At 40.8% G+C, this 24776-nt stretch overlaps 1 protein-coding gene across 3 annotated transcripts in view; it reads left to right on the forward strand.

Moving 5' to 3' along the window:
- The window catches only part of OSTN (osteocrin), an 88966-nt gene that overhangs the window by 34557 nt on the left and 29633 nt on the right, over positions 1-24776 (forward strand). For 2 of the 3 annotated variants that reach the window (XM_042820981.1, XM_042820978.1), the window contains exon 2: positions 6056-6142. The gene's annotated coding sequence lies outside the window, so the exon portion shown is untranslated. Of the gene's footprint in view, positions 1-6006; positions 6143-24776 lie in introns of those variants that run through there. The other variant, XM_042820980.1, reaches the window with a different exon arrangement.

Here is a 24776-nt window from a genome sequence, read left to right on the forward strand (position 1 = left end):
TCTAATTTATTAGGGGCTGAAAATTGTCACAGGAGAAAAAATGATTACTTCAGTGCAGACAGAGGGCTGTCTGTTTGATTTAAGGTCTGTTGTTATGAGTGATGGTGTTTGCTCCCTACAGCTACTATACGTGCAAGCAAACATAGAATTATGCGGTAGACACACTACATGTTTATTAGTTTTTCAAGGCTAACCACAAATAGAAAATGAAAAACAGAGGGGAAATAAACTCTCTTTCTTCAGGCTTGCTTCTGACTAATGCAAGGAAATATCTCTAGGCTGGTTAGTGATTCATTGTCCACAATGAAGGGCCCTGACCCAGCCTGCTACTTTTGCTTGACGTTAGCCATTGAACTGATCAGACCTGGTAATTCCCACTCTCATTATCTTACCAAACAAATGTCAACACAGAGTAATTAGTTGCCACTATGCTCAAAATTCTAGCTGTGGCCCTATCCCACCTTATCAAGGTAGCAGAAATACTCTTCTGAGTATTGCACATCACCACTGTCAGTCCCAAAAGAAAAGAGGGGCAGTCCTTCATGGTCTTCCTCTCAAAGCTGATGCTCGGGTTCCAAAAGGTTCCTTTGCTTCTGCCAGCTTGTGCATGCAGATATGACATCTAAAATTTCAGAGGATAGAAAGAGTCAAATCCAGCTACTTCAGCCCCAGAATGTGTCTCAATAGCTTGGATATTTCTCATTGCTCCTTGCACTTGTTGATCTGTGATGCACAGCTCCTTTCTGGATGCTCCTGCATCTGGCAGAGGTTGCCTGGTATGCATTACACATACACACGTGGAAAGCCATCAACGCTTTTCAGCAATAACTTTGTGTTTTTTTTCTTCCTTAAGAGGTAGTGTGCTTCATACTTCAGTTCACTAAAGTCAGAGCAGTTCATGCCAAAGAGATCAAGAACTTAATGGAAAAATCAGTCTTGGAAAATGTTTATTTGGAAATAATTATTACTATCACACCAGATGGCTGGCATTGCTTTGCTTATTAGATTTGCTTGTTCTTGAGAGTGATGGAACACTTCAGCAGATCAGCAGCATTAAAGAAGCTGAGTGGTTTAGGTTTCCCCTTTGCTCATAGGTGAAAGGCAGAGGAAAGAAATGCTTTAAGAGGAAAGCAGCAAGATGAGAGTTAGCTGCTTGCCAACATTAGATCTGGAAAAGATTTGACCAAATGAAGGACTGGCACTGGCAGATGTCAGCTTTGCCTTGGGGAGAGTAGAGTTAATTAGAAAGCCAGAGCCAGCCTTGCAAAAATCACTTCTGTGTTGTCATATACACCAAATAACCCAAAAGAGTGTGGTCTGTCTCCATAATAGTGACTTAGAGGGCCAAACAACACTTCTCCAAACCTTTGGCTAACATCCATAGAAATAATCTTTAAACAGATGCTGTCAACGTGAAAAATCATTATATGTATTTGTGTGGAGATAGATTTCTGTATTAACATTCCTAACCTGTGTTACTAAAATAAACTCTTATGGCTTCTTTTTCTTTCTTTTAAAGCCCCAGTGACTCTTTGCCATCTCTGTGGTCTGTTTGCCTCAGCTCAGTTTTGTTCCCCTTCGACTCAAAGATCTTTTCAATGACAGCACCAGGAAAAAAAAAACTCTTGAAGTCAATTTAATTTAATGTGGGACCAAAGGTGTATTTGGGGACATCTTCCACTAACTACACAGTTCCAGCTTTCCATGTGTTAGGAGTACTTTTCAGTTGTATTGCTACTGAACCCTTTTTTTTCTGTTGTCTTGTCACATGGTCAGATGATCAGTACCACGTCTCTGTGATGCATTTTATTATACATCTCTGGGTAGTGATCACTTGGATGATAGTATTGTTTTGTCCAAAATATAGATGAACTGTTCTGTGGGGCTATCTTCATTTTTCCCCTGACAAACAGAATTCTTCAGACTTAATTTGGTCTTTGCCTCACGAGGTTACAGTCTGAAAAAGAGATAAGCTGGAAAAAAAGAAAAATAAGCAAATGGAAACTGAAACTCTGCTAAGTATTCCTGAACTGCTGGAAAGCAGTTGTTGCCTATTCTAAGGAAGGAATATACTCAGGCCCATCTCCATCTTTGTCTCAAGATAGCAGATGCGCTCGGAAACCATTTTTGCTTCTTTTCCAGGCTGACCATAAGCTTCATTCTACTGTGTGATCTTAAGATGAAAGGTAAGACATGTGAGTGTGCCTGGTCAGCACACAGAACTGAACTGCTGCTTTGTCTGCTGGGCACTGGTAGTGATTTGTGGTGCAGGACCCTTGGCAAGCTCCTCCTGCACTTCACAGGGAATGAACACTTGTGAGTCCTGTAGCACGAAGGGTTAATGAAAGTTTGTAAAACATTCTGAGATCCAGGCTGTAATGTGCTGTGTGATTTCCTCTGGGTCCTCCTGCCTGCACCTCCGTAGGAGTCACTCCTTGGCTCTGATCTCCTTTTCTGCACTCGCCTAGTCGCTTTGAGTTTGCACATTTCTGTTTGGTGTGTGGAGCTCAGGACTTGGTGCTGGCATGAGCTGGTCTCATCTGTGTGCTGTTCAGCCCAAACTTAGAAGTCCTCTTTCTGAGTGAGGGTTTTGGGGAGTCTCACCTTCAGACTTAGCCTTGTCTGCGCCTGGTTCCAGAGACTGCTCATTTATCTCTGGTTTGGAAAACTCCATTTTTCTTCATTGCAAAGAGCTGCTCTGTGTGCCTGTTGTGCCAGCTTGAACTCCTTCTGCTGGTCACAGTAATATCTTCTTACTCTAAATCTGCTTTATCTTTGGTCATAAGAAATACTGATGCAGTGAGAATTTCTTGTGTGTTACACTCTCTGATTATCTCACAACTGAGCTTTTTCCAGCAGAAACTTGCTGGTGTGAAGGCACTGATGAACTGAGTGGGGTTGACACTGTGCTCTGAAGATCCTTGGATACGGCCAGCACAGCATGTTGGAGGTCTGCAACCTTCTCTGACACCAAAGGAAGAGTCTTGTTGGAAGTGCACAGTGAAACCCCCTCCCAGCCTTCTTCCTATGGTGGTGTCAGCTATTTAGCTTAAAGCATCACTATATTTAAACTAAGAAATACTTCCACTTAATTTCCTAGAAAAAAAACTGCTTTGATTTCTTAATGTATTTTCTTACTGAGCTGCGAACTCAAAGGCAAAAGCTTGCAGGTAAAGGATAGTTTAAACAACAAGAAGAATAGGCAGAGCTATTCAAAGCAATCACAACCAACATTTTCACTGGCATCAATTCAGGTAATTGTTGTGACATGTATGTGACTTGCAGTGAAAAAATCCAGCTCTGGATTTAGAGCCAGGGTGTTTAGATAAAGGTATCTTTGTGATGGGAGCAGACCTTGTTAACAGTCTGTGGCATTTATGTTCCTCTTACATCTTTGGTTTATGATCAGAAGCTCTCTAGTGGGAAACACAACTGCAGTTTTTCAGTATGCACCTGACAACATTTTGTTTCAGTGACTTTTTATCTGGCTGTGCTGCAGGCTGAGTGCACTTACAGCTACCTCACTTGATCTCACAGTAATCCAGTTCCAACAAAGCAGGGGTGTCTGTTCTCTTTTGTTGCCTTTGGGTAGGATCTAGTAAGGTTGGAGAGGAGCCCCAGGGAAACCCAAGTCAAAGCAAAACAGGCTAATGTGAAATAGCAGAGAGCACGTGCACATAGCTGTTTTGTTTCTAGCTGCTCTGTTCCTAGAAAAGATTTCTAACAGAAAGTCAGCAAAGTTCAAGTATGGATTTATCAAGAAAAGTGTGGGAACTGCAGCATGGGATGTGTTTGTTTGGATGGGGATGATGTCCTGGGTTATGTTCTGTCCCTTTCTCATCTTGAATTCTGTGAAGGGGAGACAAGTAGTGAAGAGCATGATGATGCCATGCCCTCAACGAGGTTCACTTACCATTGCCATAGAATGGTTCATAAACAGATTGACTTGAAATACTGAGTTTTATTCTTGTCAGCAGAACCAGTCACAGGTATTTACCATCCCTAAATATTTACCATATTTACCTTTTCATGCTTGAGACTTCTCCTTTTAATCTATGGGCACAGTCACAGACTGAAGTACTCTGTGCTACTATGAACTTCAAAAGTTTGATATTGCTGTATCCTGGATTTGGAGTAGTATTCTCTACCTTTAATAACAACAATAGCTGAAGTCAGTGAAATGCAAACAGCAATTTTAGCCATTGGGGAAGAAAATTTTAGTGAACGGTTTACAAACTCCCAAAGCTTTGACTCAAGTTTTGGATGATGGTTCAGCTCAATTTTTGTTTCTAATTGAATGGGCTCCCACTTCAGTGATGACAAAAAAGTGGCATAGTCTCTGGAGACTGTATTCATTATTGCTATAAATGGATCCAGAAAATAACTGTAGCAGAAATGAAAGTCATGGCTTGAAGCAGTGGTTGAGCACCAGGTGGGAAGGCAGGGCCAGCCCAGGGGAGCTCAGGTGTATGCAATGTACCTGAGTGATTGGAAGGGGCAGAGCCAGAATCTATCCCTTCCTAGCTCTCATTTTAGGGTTGGCAATAGAGATAAGGGGATCTCATTGGAGATCCCTGTGTACCTGAGGCCTTCTGAGGGTAGGCAGATTCTTTTCTCCATTTCTGTGTCAATAGCTGTTGCATTTGAGCTTATCCTTACTTGTTGCAAAGTCCATGACTTTGCTACTGTGCTATTATTGCTGTGTTTTCTATTGTGTTACAATAACCTGGACTCATAACTGGGTGTAGACAGCAAGAGAAGCCTGCAGTGCAGCTAGGCCAATGAGGGTACTGCTCCAAGGAGAGTATTGTGTGTGGTCACTTTGATTCTGACCACAGGCAAGTATTCCTGGAGTATATTGTAATAACAGAGAAAACAGATATCAACACCAGAAAGCCTCTAGATGTTATGCAAGCCTGTAATAGCTCATCTGAATGCAGGGACTGCTAGATTCCTATCTTCCACTGTGAGCAGTGCCCCTTAAGTCTAGATCAGGGAGAGTGCAGCTGAAGAGGTATCAGACTGCCCTCTTTGATCCTCCTTTGATATTGCTTGGAACTGATTAACTGACTCCTTTGGAGTAGCTATGGTCTTATCTGGACCCTTGAGCCAAAGCTCAACAAACGGAGTTCTTTCTTTTATGTTTATTGAATCCAGTACACAAAGATGGTAGGGTAAGGTCTCTACTACACAATCCAAAGAAGTAAATAGATATACCTATTTTTTAAAAAAAGCAAAAGCTTTATAAAGAATATTTTGTAAAATAAAATCAGTAGTTCCCCAAACCGTTCTTCCTTTAAGCTTTGGTACAATCAGTTCCCTGTATGTTAATCAATGGATATTAGGGGGATTATAGGAAGTTTCAATATCAATAGACAATATCTGGCTTTCTGACAGTCATGTCTGCACAAAGTAGAATTTATTTGCAATTCAGGAGCATCATTATATTTGTTTCAATATTTCAAAAGCATTTGTCTGTTTATCCTCAGGAATTCTGCAGGGGTATGGACTGTTTTCACTGTGTTTTTCAAGTTGCTCTGGTGACAAAGAGATACTGCACTTAATATTTATCATGTGCTGAATCTGTGCCCTGACTACTGGTCCAATTCTGGGAGGTATTTAATGCTGCCTGAAAGTGTCAGAGTGCTGTCAACTCACAAGAAAACCAGAAGTAACTGAGAGGATATAGTCAACATCAGTGTTGCGAAAATGGTCGTATGCCTCCTGAGAACCATGGAAGGACACAAATTTGATGTACTTGTTTGGCTGCAGTACGTGATAAGTGATGCAAGTGTCAGCCAGACCTGCTGAAGAAGAAAAATCTGGTGTTGTCCTTAGCAGAAACAAGTCGGATGCTGTCAGCTGTTTAAGTGAATGATACTTTTGAAAACTACTGTACTTTTAAGCAATTAAAGCAGCAATTAGAGAAATACTGATGTTCTGATAAGGGAATACACCTGAATGTTGTTTTTCATTACCAAATGAAGGAGGGGAAGGAGGGTTTAAAGCAGAATCTGTGATGAATTCTGTCTTACCTGTTATGGTTCACTTGCAGTTTCACCTGAAGAAAGCATTGGATTGAGACTCAGAAGCTCTGACCTGTATCCTTGGTGACTGTTCCAGACCAGGTGCATGACTGTAGGTGAGTTGCATCATGTTCCTCTGCCTTTGTTTCCCACAGGTGGTTACATCCCACTGTTATAAAGTGCTGGGAGATGTTGCAGTGAGAGCTAAGTGTGACTTGTTATCTTGAGAGAAAACACACAACACATACTTCTTAGCATCACATGTACTATAGTTCCAAAGCTTGGCAGCCTGCCTTTAGAGGTAACTATAGCTTATTATATACTGGGAATAAAAAGCTAATCAGAGTGACAGTGATAGCTGTTTACTTCCAATTTAACCTGGTTATTTGGGTATTTGAATAGGAAAGAATGACCCAGAGTGAAGTGATATGCGTTAGCTGAGATCACATCTGTGGAAGGCACATGTTGAATAAAGATCACCAATCTCAAGTTTAGTTTCCTTAGTGATACTATAAACAGAAATACCAAGCCAGAAAAGATTGCACAAGAATGTTAAAACGGCTTCTCTCTGATCATGAAGTCCATCACTTCAGCCTGCAGGTGTAGTATCAGCAAAATATTAAAGATGACCATGAGAAGAGAACAGCACAAATGGTCTCACTATTACTGAATCTCTTGAATTTGGGATCTTTTACTTTAGATGTACTCCTAGCTCTTGTGGATTTTGAGATGAACCATGCAGTTTGTTGTGATTTCTGTTTTATGCTATCATGTAAGAGAAATGGGGGGTGGGGGGAGTGTGCTGTTGAGAACGAATGACACTCAGTTATGTGAATGACAAAGTTTACAAACATGGTCAAATAGTAGCTGTAGGTAATGCAAAGACTGGCGAGTTTTCAGTCATCTTTGTCTGTTTTATGGTAATTACTCAGAGTACTGCAGAAAACTACCAAACTTCTTTGCAGGGAAATATGCATTACACAGAGTACAGTAACAGTAGTTAGAGCTAGTTCTGAACAAACTGCTGTAGCTGTATTGCACAGCACTATATTGAATGGAGCTTTAGCTCTGCTGCATGAGCCTAATTACACAGTGGGCTCATTTTCTGTGTCTTTCAGCAGCATGTGGAACATAGCACTAACATGTTATTCCAGGTTCAGGGTCATCTACTGTGGGACAATGTAACCTCATGTGGACATTCTCTCAACATACTAGATAAGTGTTGCTAAAGACAGTACTGATCAATAGAGATGAGTGTGGAGAGTAAAAAGTATATAAATAAATAAATAAGTAAATAATAAGTAAGTAAATAAAAGTAACTGAGCTTCAATGGGTGAACTGAGTGAAGGTAAACAGAATGGAGTGAAATGAACTGTGCACAACGAAGTGATGAAACTTCAAGATCTTTGGACACAGCCCAAATATGGAAGTGTCCGTGATTAGTCTGGGATCTGGTCAGTTATGTCTGATTGGAGTGAGCCTGACTGTGACCCAGCTTATAACAGCACAGAGAGGAGGGCAATGCCGTGCAGTACAACTCATGCACCAAGTCAGTCTTCTACTGTTTAAATCCCACCATTCTCATGTCCTTGAGATCTTTACAGTTCCTGATGGTTACTTCTGAGCAGATACCTATATCATCTTTTTGTTGTGAGACTAACGAACCTATTACCAGAAATCCTGACAATGATTTGGGAAAATCAATGTTGTAAAGAAGGACTGTTAGTACTTAATATGCTTTGCAAGCATGCTAGCTAGAAGGTCATTGCTAACAGAAGAAATTATTTTCCTCCTGTCGATAGTGTGGCTGGAAGCTGTTAATGTCACACAGCCCTGCACTGGCCTAAGAGAAATGAGTGGTGTGAAACCTGCCAAGTTTTACTCAAAGGACTGTTGTTCATATCAGAAATCCCGCAACCTCCCTGAACTTAAAGGAAGAAATGGGGAAGGAAGTTTTATTCTGTCATTTATATGTGGCTGTTATTTATTTATTTTTAAAGCAGTTTCTCATTTTTAAAGTGATCTGAATGCAGGCTGGAACTCTTTGGGACAAGGAATCGGTGAAAAAGGAAAGGACAGTGAAGGAAGACATCTCAGAAGGGGAGTCTAGGAGCAGAGGGAGAAGCGATCTTGATTGGGTGCACTGCTTACACTAAGCAGAAGTGATTAGCTCTTTCTGTGTGATCTAATAAAGGTTTTTGAGAGACCAAATAGGCAAAGAACAGAGCAGGCTGGGTGACAAGACTGACCCTGTGATGAAGAGGTTGAGGAAGAAGGGTTGGGCCAGAAACCAGGTAAAGGTAAGACTCTGAGAAGGCATAGAACAGCATCATTCCAGGGGTAAGCATTTTTGAGATCCTTGTGGTGTAAGTCATTGATGATTAATAAGGTGGCTAACAAGTCAGGTCTTGCTGTCTCGTGTTCTCTGTAGTGCTATGATAAATAACACTGCTGTGGCCAAAGAGGGAAGTCAGGCAGGATGAGGCAAGGAAAGGATGAGAAGAGGAGGACAGAAATGGGAAATGTGCAGTTCCCAGGCAGCCTGCTCTGGAGATGGCAGCCTGTACACAGTAACCATCCTCTGAGAGGCTATTGCAGGTTTGACTGGGCTTGAGGAGGTCAGTTCTCTAGATCCAAGCAAACATCTTGAGCTGTAAGTGGAAACAACATCCTATGTTCTCGTTATGCAATATCTAGGAAAATCTTACCTGAATACAGTTGTGACAGTGCATTGTGTATCAAGAAGTTGTGTTGTTCAGAGTGCTGCTCTGCTTCATTCGCTGTGCCTTTGAACACGTACCAGACCATTTGGCAGGGAGCTGAGATACTGCAGGAATGCCTGTAGGGCTGTCCTGCCTGGCTCTGTGGTGAGCTCCTGCTATCCCAGAGAAGCAAGGGACAAGAGAGTCACCAAGGTGAGAGCTGGACTCAGCAGCTAGGTTCTCTGAGGCTGTAGAAATAGAGCAATTTCTCCAGAACCCTCCAAATCATCATCATCGTATTTGGATAGTCTGTTGGGCTTCCTGCAACCACGTGAATTCTCTCTGAGCATCTTGAAAGCATTTTGGCCATCACCACAGGTAGAAGTTCCCTTCTGTTACTAATATTCTTTTTCTTGCATTTTAATTTAATTTCCCCTATCATTCCTTCTTTTTTTCCGCTGCACATTTCCCCTCGAAAGCTGAGATTGTACAGACAGACGTATATTCTTCCTCCCCAAGTGCATGTAGCCTTTTCTCTGCTGTTTGAAGAAATTAACGTTTGGGCTGAAGTGCACCTGCAATTCCCATTAATGTGACGGAATGAAACTGACCCAGTGGTAGAGAGAAAAGCTCTAATCTCCCTTTGTCTGACATCAGATCTCAGGGGAGGAAAAGAAAGAGACTCAGAAGATGGCAGGGAAATCTTCTTTCTAAGCAATGGCAGCACATGGGGTATATTGGCTACTGGTTGAGCCTGCATATCCAAATGCAGCTCGTGTGCTTAACTAACTTTGCCATTAGGAGCTTTGCTGTGAGAAGGCATACAGTACAGATTATGGGTGTCATCCACAGATGTGTGACCCAGACAGATAAGCTAAAAACTTCTGAAAATCAAACTGTGTACAGAAAGAATATATAGTGGGATGAATTAGAGTATAAGAGGAGGGGGAGGGCCTTGTTTGGAGTTTTTCTTGTATTCAGTGGTAAGAGTGCAACTTCTGCTATGTGTTTTTTATGTGCCCTCATTATCCTTGTTTTGGGCATTTTGGGTCTTACCCTGTGGTTGCTGTTTAGGATTTTTATGTGGACAGAAGTATGTTACAGTGAAGAAGTCTAAAACAGAGGGGGAGCACAAAAGATGAACAGTGAGCAAACAAGAAGTTTGCTGCTTGCTTGCGCAGTGGGTGAGTGCAATTCCTGTCCTCTGTTCCAGTAAAACAAATTAAATTCTGATAAAAGTTGTACATGAAGAGCAGTTCAAAGGAAAAGTTCTAAAGAATCTCAGTACTATGTTCCAGACAAATTATTCTCAGGAAAATGACTCAAGATACTTGTTAAGAATAACGTTTGTAAGGAAATAACTTCTCTATTTTTTTCCCCCTCATTTATCTGTTCTTTTCTAGTATACTTATTACTTGCCAAATAATTTGGACAGCACATTCGTAGCGTGCTTCTGCTTTTGTGCAAGCTGTTCCTCATTTGATGTTTGTGGTGCCTCCAGATGATAGGTTTTGTTCTTTCTGGAAGAAGTGACTGAAGTGGTAGCAAGGGTGCTGTCAGTAAGCTGTAAGGAAGAACATCTTCACTAGGCTGAAGAAAAAGATAAAGTCTCAAGAGACGATCATGGATTTCAAGTGGTGTTTTGCTTACTGTGTCCAGTTAAATAGATTGAAAATGCAGTGAGGACAAAGGGGGTAAAGATTTGTATAGTTCTCATCTAGAATTTACTTTCCCGTAAGCCTCTCTAGCAGGATTGTGAAAAACCTATCTGGTTTGAGCTACTGAAGATAAAACTGATAAAAAGGCACAAGTTCTCTTGTATCAGAGCTGTGGATCTGTTTTGCTTCAGGTATCGCAGGAGCTGACTCATGAGGAAAAGATAAAAGAGTTAAGAAACATGGTAGGTAATAAATTACAAAGTGGGTTCATGTAGTCTTCTACAAGAGCTGCTGAAGGGAGGAATTTTCAGGCTGTCCACATATAGTATGTAGTGTCTTGTTCTGAGAGTGGCAAGAGCTGTGAGTTTACTTTCAGTCCCTTGTGAAGTGACTCATACTAATGAGATTATGTATTTTTCCCTTCAGTAGTTCCTCACCTTCAGTCTCAATTTCTCCCAGACTTATCTGTGACTACTGTCTATTAGCATCCTTAGTGTCCTCTTCCTGCTCTTGGCATTCCTTTCAAGCCTCTGACAGTGCCTCATAATTATTACTTAAAAGGATCTTCTACTCTGCCTTTCCTCATGGTGAAGGCTTGTGTGATCCAAAATACTTTCCTAACTCCTTTTCCTTTATGCAGCTGGTAGACATGGTTGCCTCTTCACAGGTGAAAAAGATCAATCTTTTAAATCAAACTGAATTTTCGACTGTTTGTGATGGAGGCTTCTCCATGCTCTGTGCTTCTCTTTAGCTGAGGATTGACTTCAGGACACTCTCATACATCTTCATGGGCAGATACCTTAGGGACAGGCTTCTGTGGCACTTACCACTTCTTGGCAGAATTCCAGTCATCCTTGCTGTGTCGGGCAACCAGAGGATCTTGCTTTGATGCATGAAAGATAGATGGAAAGATATTGAACCAATAGTCCTTCTGATTGTCTTATATGGTATGCATTCACGTAGTTTGAATTTCGGCATCTCAGCAGTTCGTCTGAAAATTGGAAGTAGGCAGAAAGAGCAGAGGAGACTGTGGCATTGAAAGGAAAAATGCAGAACAAAATTTCAGTCTGCAAGATGGCTGGATTCACTGTGTGTTTTTTCTCTTTCTTTATAATAGGAAATGAATCCCAGATTCCAAGCTCTGTATCCCTGGTATAACTTTGCGGTAGCTGTTAAAGCTGAAGAAGTGTAAATAAGAGCAAAATTGGGTCTTCAAAGTTCAATAAGAATTATGGCTGTTGAGTGCAGTTTGTGAAAAGGCAGGCTTCCTGATATATTAAAACTGCTACTCCCTTTTGCATGAGTAGCCCTCTCAGCTTTAGGGAATGACACCCCAGCACTGTCCAGGTCTGCAGTTTGTAAAGCTGAGCATTTACAGGTCCCAGTGAGCCAGAACACAGAATCTGCAAGAACAGGAAAAAAAATTAAGAACCAAAAATAAATCTCATAGTCCAGCTGGCAAATATTCCCAGGCCTCAACTGCCTTTGGCACCCCTCCACCCCCCAAGGTCTCCAATGGTTCTGAGGCCCCCACCACAAGAAAATCAAGGGTTTTAAAATACAATAATTAAATAAAATCTTGATGTCATTTGGGTTTGGGAGTATTTGGAGGTTAGTGTTGTGTGAGTGTATTTGCACATATGTGCCCTGTTTTGTTCAAGTCTGAACTGTTCAGTTACTGAAGCCGTCACTGTTTAAGTTTTGGTTGCAGTAGAGAGCTGATCCCTTTTCAGTGTTGTTGGCATCCTTTACAGTCAAATCAGTCTTACTTCTGCTTTGTGTTCCTTTATAGATTTGTTCAATTTGCCCTTACCTTTGGGTTTTCTAAAAGGTGCCCAGTATGGGCTGTCCAAGCAAGTAGCAGATACATCCCTTTTTGTATGGAGGTGCAGGACTGCCAAACAGACTGCCAAAAATACTGCTTCCTTATCACTAGATGAAGTCTTGTACCTTATTCATCCTTCCATAGTTCAAAATTAAGGAGAATTTTCACAGCCTTCTTAAAGGAATGAAGGAAAAGGTAATAAAAGTTTGTACTACCAGAAGGAAAGCTTCAGTAGTGAGCTTCAGGTGATTTGCAGGTTTATTACAATGGATGCTGATCCTCACCCTTGACAGGATATGCAATAAACTCATTGTCTTCATGTTCCATGGCCGGGTGGTGGTGCTCACTGTTGTATATGCTGGAATAAAGCAGAATTGAGTATTTTTTCAGCTAACCCCTGGCTGAACCATCGGTGTTTCTGTGCTAGCAGTGTAGGAGACTGGAGAAGAGACAAATCTTAGCAAATACGCAGTCCCTTTTTCTTTTCCTCTTTGCAGGTGATGTAGGAACTACACTAGACCTTCAGTTCTTTTGTCTTTTACTTTTATGCTCCTTTCTTTTCAATGATGATAGCAATGTTAGTCACGTGTTGAGAGTTTAGAAAAGCCTAATGGATTATAATGTCTGACAAAGTCCCGAGTGATGCTGGGATTTGGGGGACACAACTGTAGTCTGAGTTCTCCACTTACCAGCTCCCTGCTTCAGGGAGAGCCAAAGCTGCAGTCATGTTCTCTGGAAGCACTGCTCAGCAAATAGCTGTAACCCTTCCTGCAGAGGAGCTACATGCTCTTTTCCAGTAAGGTAAATCACCCTCAACACACTGCATTGCTGTAGGTGTTTGGATCAGCCTCAGAGTAGGTAAGGTGAAAATGCATACCAGGAACCCTGGCATACAGAGTGCTTGTCAGGTAGCATCCTACCAAATGGTCAGGATTTGTCCATTTATTTTTCTAACTGTACTTTACATATACACAGCATTATCCAGATGGCTGAACCACAGAACAGAATAAAATACTTGCCCTATGTAAAAAGTTAAAAGACTGTAAAGTGCAAATGACAGCCTGAAGTCTCAAATCTTCATTCTCATATATGGAAGTTTTACCATTAGCTGCAATGGGACCAGAGTCAGGATTGGCTCACTGGAAGGGAGTGTTGGTCAAATGACCACAGATACCTGAGTCAGAAGTTCTGGATTGAGTCTTGCATTTTCCAATCTTTGGCTGATTTCTTCACTGCTTTTTGCCTCAGTTTCCCTTATTTGTTGCAGTGTGCAATAGATTATTACTCTCGCCTTAGGGCTATTAAATAAAAAGTAACTAAATTACTTAGTACAGCTTACCTTAAACCTGCTGTGCTGATTTTGTAAAGGGCTTTTGAAACTCAACTACAGGTGCAATTTTGCTAGCAAAAAACTATATCAGCTTCTGCCTGTATCCTTGGCTTGCTGTGCTCATTCCCAGCAGTTGTGTTTGTAAAAGAACACTGAATCATTTATACTATAGTGTTTGGGTACAAAGGAGCCACAGTCGCTACTTTGAATGTGTCCTGATTTTTTTTCAGAAAAGGAAGGTGGGCAAAGAATTTTCAATTTCCCCCATGGACTGCAGGTTGGTTTTGAGGTGCCCAGCTGAAGAAATTCCACAGATATAGCTCCCACTAACTCGAGGTCACCATTGCAGGGACATTGGTGTGTTGTGGGGATACTGCTGTGGTTAGTTCAGGCACTGCTGTGACCATCTGAGGACTCAAACGCATGTGCATGGCTTACTAGATAAAGTGAGAGAAGCTACTCAGTGGATATAACTTTGTGTTATTTTTGGGTGATTCTGGCTCTTCTCTGAAATGCCCTCTTTGTGCTTACTGGATGGTTAATCTGACTGTGTTGCTGTGGTTAGGGTGCAATGCACAGTACAGCATAGTTTGTGTTAATAATAATCATTAATAAAAAGGCAGTAACTGTAACAATTGTTATCCCTTGATCCAAGTATAGCATGTTTACTGTTAAGACATATGGGTTAGTTCTGGGCTCCATTGGCTTTGTGTTGTTTTTCAGAAGCTCTATTTTCTTTTTTTTTTTTTTTCCCTATCTTTATTATTGCAAGATCCTAAGGTTCACTGCCAGTCCTAAATTATCTTTTTTTAATATTTATTTGGTTTCCCATTGAAACCATCCATTCATCTAGTTTCCATAAAACCCCTAATAACCATTTCAAAGTTTTTGTTCTTGGCTCTTTCCAAACCCATAAATACTGGTTTGAAAACCCAACCTGAATTCTGTGCAAATAATTCTCTCTACCACCCCTTCTCCTCTGGTTGTAAGTGGGGCCTTCAGTGTTTTCCTTCCCAGCACTTGTTAGTAACCAGTGGTCCACGTGTCACCCACTTTTGGGGAGAAAAAGGTAACTATGGTATATAAACAACTGATATATGGTATCTAAGAGAGATAATGGATATAGCAACAATGCAAAGCACATGCAGTAGGTAAATCAGATAAAGCACAGTGGTACTCCAAATCTCTTTTTTCTTTGCCTGTGTGAAGAAATTATATGCTTATCAGCAGCTCTCAGCTTTTGTGTGGCAGACACAAACCAAGCCCAGTTCCCAATAAGGATTGCTGGTGGGGCATGAAGAATGTCTGAAGAGTCAGAAACTGCCTCAAGAGGATTTAAAACTTGTGTTTGGATGAGTGGAGAAATCATAGCCATGCTCTGGGGCAATGGCCAGCTTTGCAGCTTGTCAAGTGGGAAGGATGAAGCAGTAGAGACATCCCTTTTGCAGAATATCAGAACCCTGGGGAGATACAGTTCTTTAAAGAACTGCCTTTTGGACAAGAAACCAGCCAGCCCCAGTGTCTTTTTCCTGACACTTGCCTTTAATACCTGGGATGATATCTGCTTATAATGGAAGAGTTTTCTTCCTGTCAAAAGCAGACTGCTTTCTGTCAAGCTCATCCTTGGGAAACTCCTTGTTATGCTCAGATCAGGGTGGCATGGGGATAAGTCAGGATGCAGAGAATTCCTGTGAACTTGGTGTTAAACCTGTAAGAAGGTAATTGATCTCCTGTCTTTTCTTTGTTTTGCTGGCTCTTTCTTCTTTCTGTCAGGTGGATGCTAGGATGCTGTGTCCTGACTGTGATGGAATATCCCACCTTCTGTGCTTGTAGGTGCCAGGTTACTGCAGCTAACCAGAGGCACTCCTTCACTTAAAAGTGCCTGAAGTGAAGTGAGGTCAGGGCCAAATTCCATCTCATGACCCTTGCAGGTACTCAAGTCTTGTAGATCCGTCGCATAACTGTCATTTCAGAAGTTAGCTGGTGTCACAAGTGGGATGGCAGATAGAGAGCTATTTGAACTTAGAGGAAAAAAATGTCTTCAAAAGCTTTGAATCCTCACCAGAGGTAGAAGCAAATCTCCCAATATGCTTTTTCTATATAGAGATGCTGAGTGGGGCCTCTGTCCAACATCTGAAAAACCGGGGTCTAAAATTAGGCCCCTAAAATACCAAGAGCAGCGAGCAATTCCAACTGATACCAAGTTAGGAAAAAGAGCCTGAAATAAACAGATTCCTCAGTGACCAAGTTCCTGTTTTTGAGACAAGTGTTCATTCTCACAAATCAAAACATCAAGAAACCAGAGAAAAAAAAGAAAAAAAAGAATGAAAACATCAAATCCCAGCAGCCCTATGATATTATCAGCCAAAGTATGTCTTCATAGAATGTTTTCCAAAATTCCTCAGGGAGTACCAGTGAGCCGTGAAGAGGATATTGCTCTTTTTTTGAAGTATTAGATTGGTTTTTTTGGAATGCATTACTTTTATTCCTGTGTCCTATTTGTTATTCTGTTAAGTCATGAATTTGATGTATAGCTCTTTTGTCCCTCTTGGAGTTGCTTCCTTTTCTGGGCTTATGCTGTAAGATATATATATTTTTTAAAGCATTGTTCTTCTCATCTGTCTGGCCTTGTGATGGGCAGCATGATTGTCTCATTTGGCAGGTAAAGCAGTAAAGCAATTAGTAACAGTAAATACTCTGCCAAGAGGATAAGATTGATGTCCAGGGACTATCTTGCTTTGTAAAGAGTGTGTACACATTGTCTAGAGCAATCCTGTTCCCTGAATTAAATTGTTGGGGCTACTGAAATATGGATATCAAAAATATCCATAGGAGTGACAGCAATCCTGAGAGCACCTCAGAATTCCTTAGAAATAGTACTTGGATCTGGTTTTCAGCCCTCTTCTGAGTTTGTGGTGATGTTTCTTTCTGCATATGATAAAACTGACCACATTTTTATTATTTTTATGTCTCTATGTGGAACGTGTACACATTAGGAACATTTGGAACATATTAGAAACGTTAAGGATGAATGACTAAGCAAGAAGGCACTTGGGAGCATTAGAGATGATTAGCTCTCTATTATTGTATTCACAATTGTTACCCTGGCTTGAGCATCTAAGCAAGCATTCACTGTTTGACTGGAGTTGCTGTGTTGTCCCATTACTCTGCTTTTCAGTCAAGATCTTGTTGCACAGTTATACAACCTGAAGACAGTTTTTGTCCCAGAAGTTCATGTATGTTTGAATTCATGCAAAAGTAGGGAGAGAGGACTTGTATTGGACTAAACTGCAGAGTTCCCCCAAATGAGTGTGTGTAACTGCTCAGACTGCTTTGGGCATCAGACAATTCTTTTTGTACGTACCTGTAGAGAATGTAGGAAAATGAGTGTGATTACTGGCTTAGTTTTCATACTTTTAATACAGGTTGAATAAATAGTATCATCAAGAGTTTATAGCGTGAAATCCATGGGTGAGGGAGAATGTAGAGGGCACCCTGAAATATGTGGTGAAGAAAAATATCTCCATGGTTGCTCAGTACTGGAAAAACAAAGTCACCTCAGACTTGCACAACCTCATTTCTACCATTTTTGCCCTTTTTCTTTTTTTTTTTTCTTATTCTCACTATCTGAGCTCCTTTTGGGTCCATGCCACCAAATTGCCCTGGTAGCTGTAGACGTGGCAGATGAACTAGATCATTAAAAACAGAAAATAGGCTGCCAGAGCGGGACAACTGCTGTACACGGCCAACAGATTGTCTGACTATCCTTACTATGTGCAGCATGAGCTTCCTTTTTTTGACAAAGAATCTGAACAAGGGCTGAACTCCACTACAATCCCTGATGTTGTCTATCCTCTTCCTGTAATTAGAAAATTCATTAGTCCCTGCAAATGGTGAATGGTTAAAAAGCTGAATCTTCCACAAGCCCTACTGGCAACTTGCTTTGCATTTTGAGAGAGTTATGCTCAGAATCAAGAGTCTGGCACTGTTGCAAAGCCCCCCCATAGTTGATGCTACTCTCAGTAGAGTCTTTTCCATTTTAAGTTCAGTTGCAGTCATGGTGGCAGTAGTTTTGTCCGTTGTCAGTTTATGATGGAACGTAAATGCAGTTTTAAAAATATATATTGGGTTTAAGTGGAGCTCAAAATGTCAGCATATTACTCTGTGGTCTGACAACAGCAGTGTTCTAATAAAATCACAGCCCTTTGACTGCTGGAAGGCGACATATCAGAGAATTATCATTCGCTATTGTAAGTTATATTTTCTCTTTATGGCTCTGGCAGATTTCTAGAATATTCAATGATATCCAGACAAAAACCATCTTAAAGAAGCCTTAACTCTGCCTAGAAAATTATCCTGATGTTACCTACATTTGGAGCTTCTTCATGCTAGTTTTAATGAATGATTTCATTTTTAAGGGACTATTAATTCTTCAGCAGTTTCTTTTCACCTTACGTAATGTGCAAGCAAATTCTTACTGTTATCCAAGCAGATAGTTTTTGTGAGGTTTCCACAGGTATAATTTGTTGGGTTTTGTTTGGTTATTTCTTTGAGTGCTGTACGAAAATGAAGTACAGTGAGAGCTGGGTTAAATTTCTCCATTCTTAAAGCTGTTTTATGTAAAATAAGTCTGGGCAAAGGAAGGAAAAGGGTATTTGAAATAATTCCAGAACTCTTTGCATTTTCAGAATTTGGACTTACAGTCATTTTCCATCAAAACTGCACTTTGAGGAAGTTATAACAATTGTTAGACTACTGAAAATCTGTCAGCTTTTTCAATCATGGGGATAATTTTCTTGCATATCGTAGCAGATTCCAACTTTAACTTTCAATTTACTTTTCCCTTCAACTGCTTTAAGCATTCATTCATTCTTGGACTCATTTTTTCTTTATATTAGCCCCAGCATCATTACATCTCAGAACATTCTTCTTTTGTTCTGTACAGTGTCATAAAAGGATCAGTGGGAACCATTACAGTTCATCCCAAAACGGCACCACTTTGTATAGCATCAGTTAAAACTGATGGATTTGTTTGGATTTGCACCAGCTAAGATATGTAGCAACCCACTTCCAAACAATTTATTTATATTTGTTGAAGACTTTAAAAGTATGTATTTTTTTCTGTCACTGGCTTTCTTTGAAGGTAACAAACCCAGTGCTGATGAGTCAAACTTCAGTAGAGCTGTGCTGATTCATATTGGCTGAAGATCTGAGCAAATTCAAAGTCATGTGGCATTTGGAGTTGGAGCCGGAACCTTAAATCAGAGGTCTTTTGCATTTCTAACATGTGGGTATGGCAGAAGGGTTATCCATAGGAAAGCACGTGTGGTATCGTAAAAAGATAAGTGCAGCTTAGTTCTTCTGTTTGGTGGGTGCCATAGTTAGCAGAACTGCTGCCTAACTTGAATGCAGTGCTATTTCTTCTGAATCCCAGTGACGCATGCAGGCTGGCTGCTTCTACCCTAAAGAAAGGGAATGCAGTGTTTCCTTCCTTTCTTCAGGGGCCTTGTCTCCTTCGTCATCAGTGAGAATGTACTGTCCCTTTGCCAGGCAGAAAAGGCAAGTCACCACATCACCTTTTCATCCTGGAGTCAGTCCTGGAACTTCTGGAGCTCAGGCTCTGGTAAACCAGGAAGCATAACTCATGCCTTTGCAGCTTATGAACGAGGTGGCAGCCAGAATGCCAGTTTCAGACATTTCCCTGGCTTTCTGTTTGCTTTCTGCTACATGGGCGACGTCTCTAATGTAACACTCACATCCTGTATGTATTATTGTCTGTCTGTAGGTGTTCAGACATGCAATTGTGTTCCAGAATTCAACACGTCACCACATGCTGTCTGCCCAGTGCCCTGAGCCTGGGGCTGCAGGGACATAACAGTTTAGCTTAGTCTGCAATGAAAGAAGGTTAAACTGAATCGAGTCATCCTGTTATAAATTAAGGGTGCACAAACAAGAAATAACTGTACGTTAGCTAACTGTAGTAAGCTGTGGTAACTTCACTGTACTGTGTAAGGCTTACTTCGCATTGACTGTGAGGCTGTGGGACAGGAGAGGTTCTTCCCATTTTGACCTGGCAGGGCTGTGACTGTATTTGGGACAATGAGTGACAGTCCAATCTTGCATTTTTCTTAAAACTGCAGCAAATGCATTTTTGGAAACTCTTCTCCTTTGATGGCACAGAGAAAAATGGAGGGTGTGTAATGTTCTACCTGGACCTTGTTTCACAGAAGTGTGGGAGCAGCTGGAGGAGTGCCTTCGGCCTAGAGGATATGCAGGAGAGCTTGGTACTGACCTCTGGAGGTGATCACAATCTCCTGATACGCTGTTAACGAAGGTTGGTTGTTACAGGAGTGTTGGCAGGATGATGTACTTGCTGGTACATCACTTCAGGTGTTAAATCTTTCCCAAGGTACCTGTGGCCATATATAAGCATAGACTGACAGATATGATACAACAAACCATCTTTATTCCCCTGCCACATAGGTGGAAGTGATGCTCTTTTACAAATGTCGTGCAGGCAAGATTGATTTGTCACCTTCAGTTTTCTGCACAGAGGAGTTAAGCTTCTGCTGCCCCTTGAAACTCTGACCCTTTAGCAAGGGCAGAGGTACATATTCTGCCCTGCAGATAGTATTTCTATGAAGTTCAGCAAAGCTGGTGTGAAGTATAGGACAATAAACCTGGAATAAAATACTGACCCCCATGTGATGGGAATGAGCCAAGTGTATTCACAGCAAAGAGGAACCAGAGTCACAGCAATTAATTTCTTGCTTGAGGGTCAAATAGCTGACTTCCTCCTCTCACGCTTCTGCAGAGCCAACCCCTTTTCCAAAAGTCAGCATGCTCACGTTACACTATGTTCAAAAATCCTTGCTGTTCTCAGAATATTTCCTTAGCTCATTTGTTCAGTGAGGGGCACAAGGGAAAGCAATTAATGCAGCAAAGGTGGAAAATGGAGGTAACGGTGCAATCTAATCACCAGCCCGCTGTGGGGAAAGCCACATCTCTTCTAACCACAGAGGAGGTGTTTAGTGCTCCGGCTCAAGGGAAATATTTCCTTATCACTCAGCAGCAGTGAGACAGGATGTGCCAAAACCAGCCAGGTCTTGCAGCGTGAGGAAAACAAGAGCTGCATGGAACTGTCATCAGCAACAGGAGTCCTAGAATTTAGATTTGGCTTTTCTGGCCGTCCTTAACTCAGGCAACAGGACACATTTCAAGGCTGTGGAGATTAAAGTTCCACAAACTTCAGTGCAGAGCTAGTGCCAGTCATTGCTTTTAACTCTTTGAAGACTGTAAATGACTTGCATCCTCCAAAGTCTTTGTACCTAGCTGACAGAACGGAGATAAACTGGGCAGCCTGACCTCACTTATGTTACCTAAGCATCAGTGGAACTTGCTGTATAGATTCTCATGATGTTATTCCCTGTTTGCGTTGAGATCAGGACACTGAATGCTGGATTTGTGTCACGATCAGGCATGAAAATCATTTTCCTCCTAGTCCTTGTGTTAATAAAACATTACCAGGCGATGAGGAGTTTCTTAAAAGGCAGCTGCTGTAACCTGAAAGTATTTAGAGAAAGTGAGCATCTTGAATGTTACGATTGAACAGGTTCCTGTAGTGGAGATGTTGTGTAAGGTTGGAATTATGTTGCTTTTATTAATGTAACAAGTAAAGTGGATGCAGTGAGAACCCAGGTACAGGCTTCTGTTGCTTCATTGCTTTCATTGAAGTATTGCTTTTGCTTCTGAGATGTAAGCCTGGAGTCTTGCTTCTGTTGTTATAGGCAGTTGCATCAGATCATACTGCTTATGAGCTGGTCAGGTAGAGCTTTGCTCTGAGTGGTGTCCTGCATGTTAAGCCATGGTTCTGCTGGCCAGCTGCTTCCTCCTTGGGTCAAGTCCAAGAGGTGGTATTTTATTAAAGAATAAAATGCAACTTCAGTCTGATTTATGACTGAAGACGTGATGTGGAGATTGCTGAAAGGAAACCATCCAAAAGAAGCTTCAGGAAATTCAGGATAAAACATTGCTTCTCTGCAGACTTATAGATTTATATACACTGACACCAAAGTGTGCTTGCATGCAATGACTTTCCAGTATGGATGCTATATGCTGTTGGTGCCCAATATGCAATTTTCTCAGAGCTACTTTAATTTTTAAGTCCCTACAAAGCTATTAGCAAGATTTCAGTAATTACCAAGGAATTGTAGAAGTACCAATTAAAATGTCAGATGTTTGCTGTATCAAATGTCAAATCACATACTTCCATTTAATGAAATCAGTTTCCAGTATAGTTCATAACATCATCAATGACCTAAATAGTACACCTGACAGCTTGCCTGCCATCTTGAGCTATAAATCTGCGTAAGTAATGGCATATCGAAGGAGAAAAGGTCAATAAATGCAGAAATGTGCGGAGAATCTCATATTTCCCTGGCACTCGTTATTCCTCTTTTTTCACTCTTCTTTTATAATCTGTCACATTAAACTAGTCACGCTTGGCAAAACCCTGGGCAGGACAGGTTTTCAATAAAGCTGCAGCCATTCTCACCACCCAGCATTGGATGTACAAAGGCAGTGACTGCAGATCTAGGAATACAAAAGGGGAAACATCTGTTCTAGAAATGCAATTTAGGAAAGAGCCATAAATGTATTAAAATCAAAAAAGAGATGCAAGATGCTGCGCAAGTTAATCAGCATTCACAATTGAGAAGGTTTTTGATTAATTTAGTTTTGTTTTGAGCACAACTGCTACTGCTGAGAACAAAAATGCATTGGGATTCTGAGCAGTAGACCTGGTAGCCTTCCCATCTGCTGGTACATTTTTTCCCTGTACTGTTCTTAACACATTGCTGAGTCCAGAAAGAAATGACTCAGTCAAAAGGGCTTCCTCCATCTCCCTTGGGTGATTATTCCACAGCTTATTAGGTCTCCCCATTAAGAAATGTTTCCGACATTGTTTTCCCCATGCTTTCAAAGTATCATTCTGCAAGTGTTATCCTAAACAATCCCGTTCCATCATTAGTGTTTCCATTTCTTCTGGGCTTGTCTATAGTTATCGTCTACCCTCCAGCATTTCTCTCTGTTGAGCTTCAAATGTTTAATGTGCTTAACCTTTCCTTGTGTGCCAAGCATAGGACTGGCACCAGGATATTTGTAAACCATTAAAAAGGGTAGTGCCTGTTAAATCTAATTACTTTCTTCTGATGCTTTTATGGTAAAGGTTGTGCTGGAGAACAAGGGTGGCTTCTATTCTGAATTATGTGGAAAAGGTGCAACTGCTAAACAAGAATGACTTACAAACAGACTATATATAGTGATATATTAGTTTAGTGTCCACCCTCAACTTAAGTCCACGAGGGAAGCAGTTAAATTTAATAGACATTGGCCTCTCAAGGACGTAGCATATATGTGCACACAAGAAATTCCATCCAAACTGATGAATATTATCAGGTTTACTAGTATTCTGTATTTTAACTGCAAAGAATATCTCTGAAACCACTAGAGTCTTTTAGACTGTGGGAAACATTGCAAATGTTACCACACTATGTCTGGATGCATAATATGTATGTGTTTTTGTATCTCAGCATATTTGGGTTTCTTTGAACTTTAAGATTAACTGTGAATTTCTTGAGTATACAAAGCTCACTTTAGGATAATTATATTGTTGCTGTATTGCATGTTACCCTACATTGCTGAGATGTACCAAGTATATTTTCTGAATTAAAGGTAGGCTTTGATAAATATCTCTTTTATTGAAGTTGAAAACATTTTGCATTTACCTTTGTCTGATTGCTCATAAATTAGTAAGTTTGAAGGCTTTGGGCTGAAATTTTCTGTGCCAAATTTTCCATGCATCAGACATAATATGGTAAATGTAAATGTTACAATTATTTCAGTTAATATGTTTAAGCTATTTCTGAAAACAAGAAAACAGAAAAATGCAATATAAAAATTCAAGAGCAGTCATACCAGGTCAGACCAGCTGTCTGTCTAGCTCAGGGTAGTCATTCTGACAGTGGCCAGTATGCAAGCATTTTTGACACTTCCTTCATATAGTCTTGCAGCCTCCAACAGTTTGTGGCTGAGGGATTTTAGAACCAGACACAATATTTTGTACTTAATAGTCTTTGAGGGATTTTCCTTCGGTGACTTTGTTTTTGAATCTGTGTAAGCTTTTGGCTTGGAATATGGTGAGGAGTTCCACTGTTTAAATACCCAGTGGTTGAAGAGAGCTCCTTTCTGTTTTCTGAGCCTATTTCCTGTCATTTTCAATTGAAGGTCCTGAGCTGTTACATTGGAAGCAATCATTTAGAAGATGAGTGTCTGCCAAACCCCATCTCAGTCCTCATTTCAGAGTTGTAACAGTCAGCTCAGAACCCTTTACCATGTAGATGAATAGAAATATTTAAGATTGTTCCTCCATGAGCCGTTTCACATTTACTGATACTTAATGTAATCTGCCCCTTTTCTGGCCAGGCACTCCATTCTGTCATCTTCATCCAAAATTTGTCATAATCATCACTAAACACATAGAATGCATATTATCAGTGGCAAACTGTCTTCTCGCTGTTGTCTTGCTTTTCTAGGTCATTGCATAAAGCATAGTTTTGTCACTTTAGGAATTTTAAGTTTCCTTTGAGAAGCTCAAACATATTCACGTGCTAGAAAAGAGACTTTAAATGGGAGACAGTGTTGTCACAAACATGCATATTGCTACTCCTGTGAGCATCTCAAGGTGTCATGGGTCATGTTAAAGAGAATAAAGCAGATGCTCACCAGTACTGAAAGAAACTATGGATGTTCAGCTTCACTGAAATATTACTCCATTTTATTGGTATGACTTCAAAGGGCTGACTTTAGATACCAAGGATCAGCAGTTTTTAGCTAAAGAATGAAATAGCAGATCCAACAGTGACTGGAACTGAGAGTGAGACTTGCTTAGAAATCAGTAGATTGTTGTGTGAGGTATAAAAGTAACGTTCCTGGATTAAGAATAAATGAGAACTAGTCTAAGAAATCAACTGAGTGAATGGATGGCTGTACATGCTTGAGTGGGGTTACATGTGCTGAAATTGAAAACTGTATTTAAATGCTTTGCTGGACCCTTAGTGAACGCCATAGTTGTCTATAAATGTTGAAAATACCTGGATGCCTACCTGTGCGACCTGCTGTAGGGAACCTGCTTTGGCAGGGGGGTTGGACTCGATGATCTCTGGAGGTCCCTTCCAA

This window comes from Centrocercus urophasianus, unplaced genomic scaffold, assembly GCF_019232065.1.
Source record: "Centrocercus urophasianus isolate 14NV4802_14NV808 unplaced genomic scaffold, USGS_Curo_1.0 seq_19, whole genome shotgun sequence".
Classification (NCBI taxonomy): domain Eukaryota; kingdom Metazoa; phylum Chordata; class Aves; order Galliformes; family Phasianidae; genus Centrocercus; species Centrocercus urophasianus.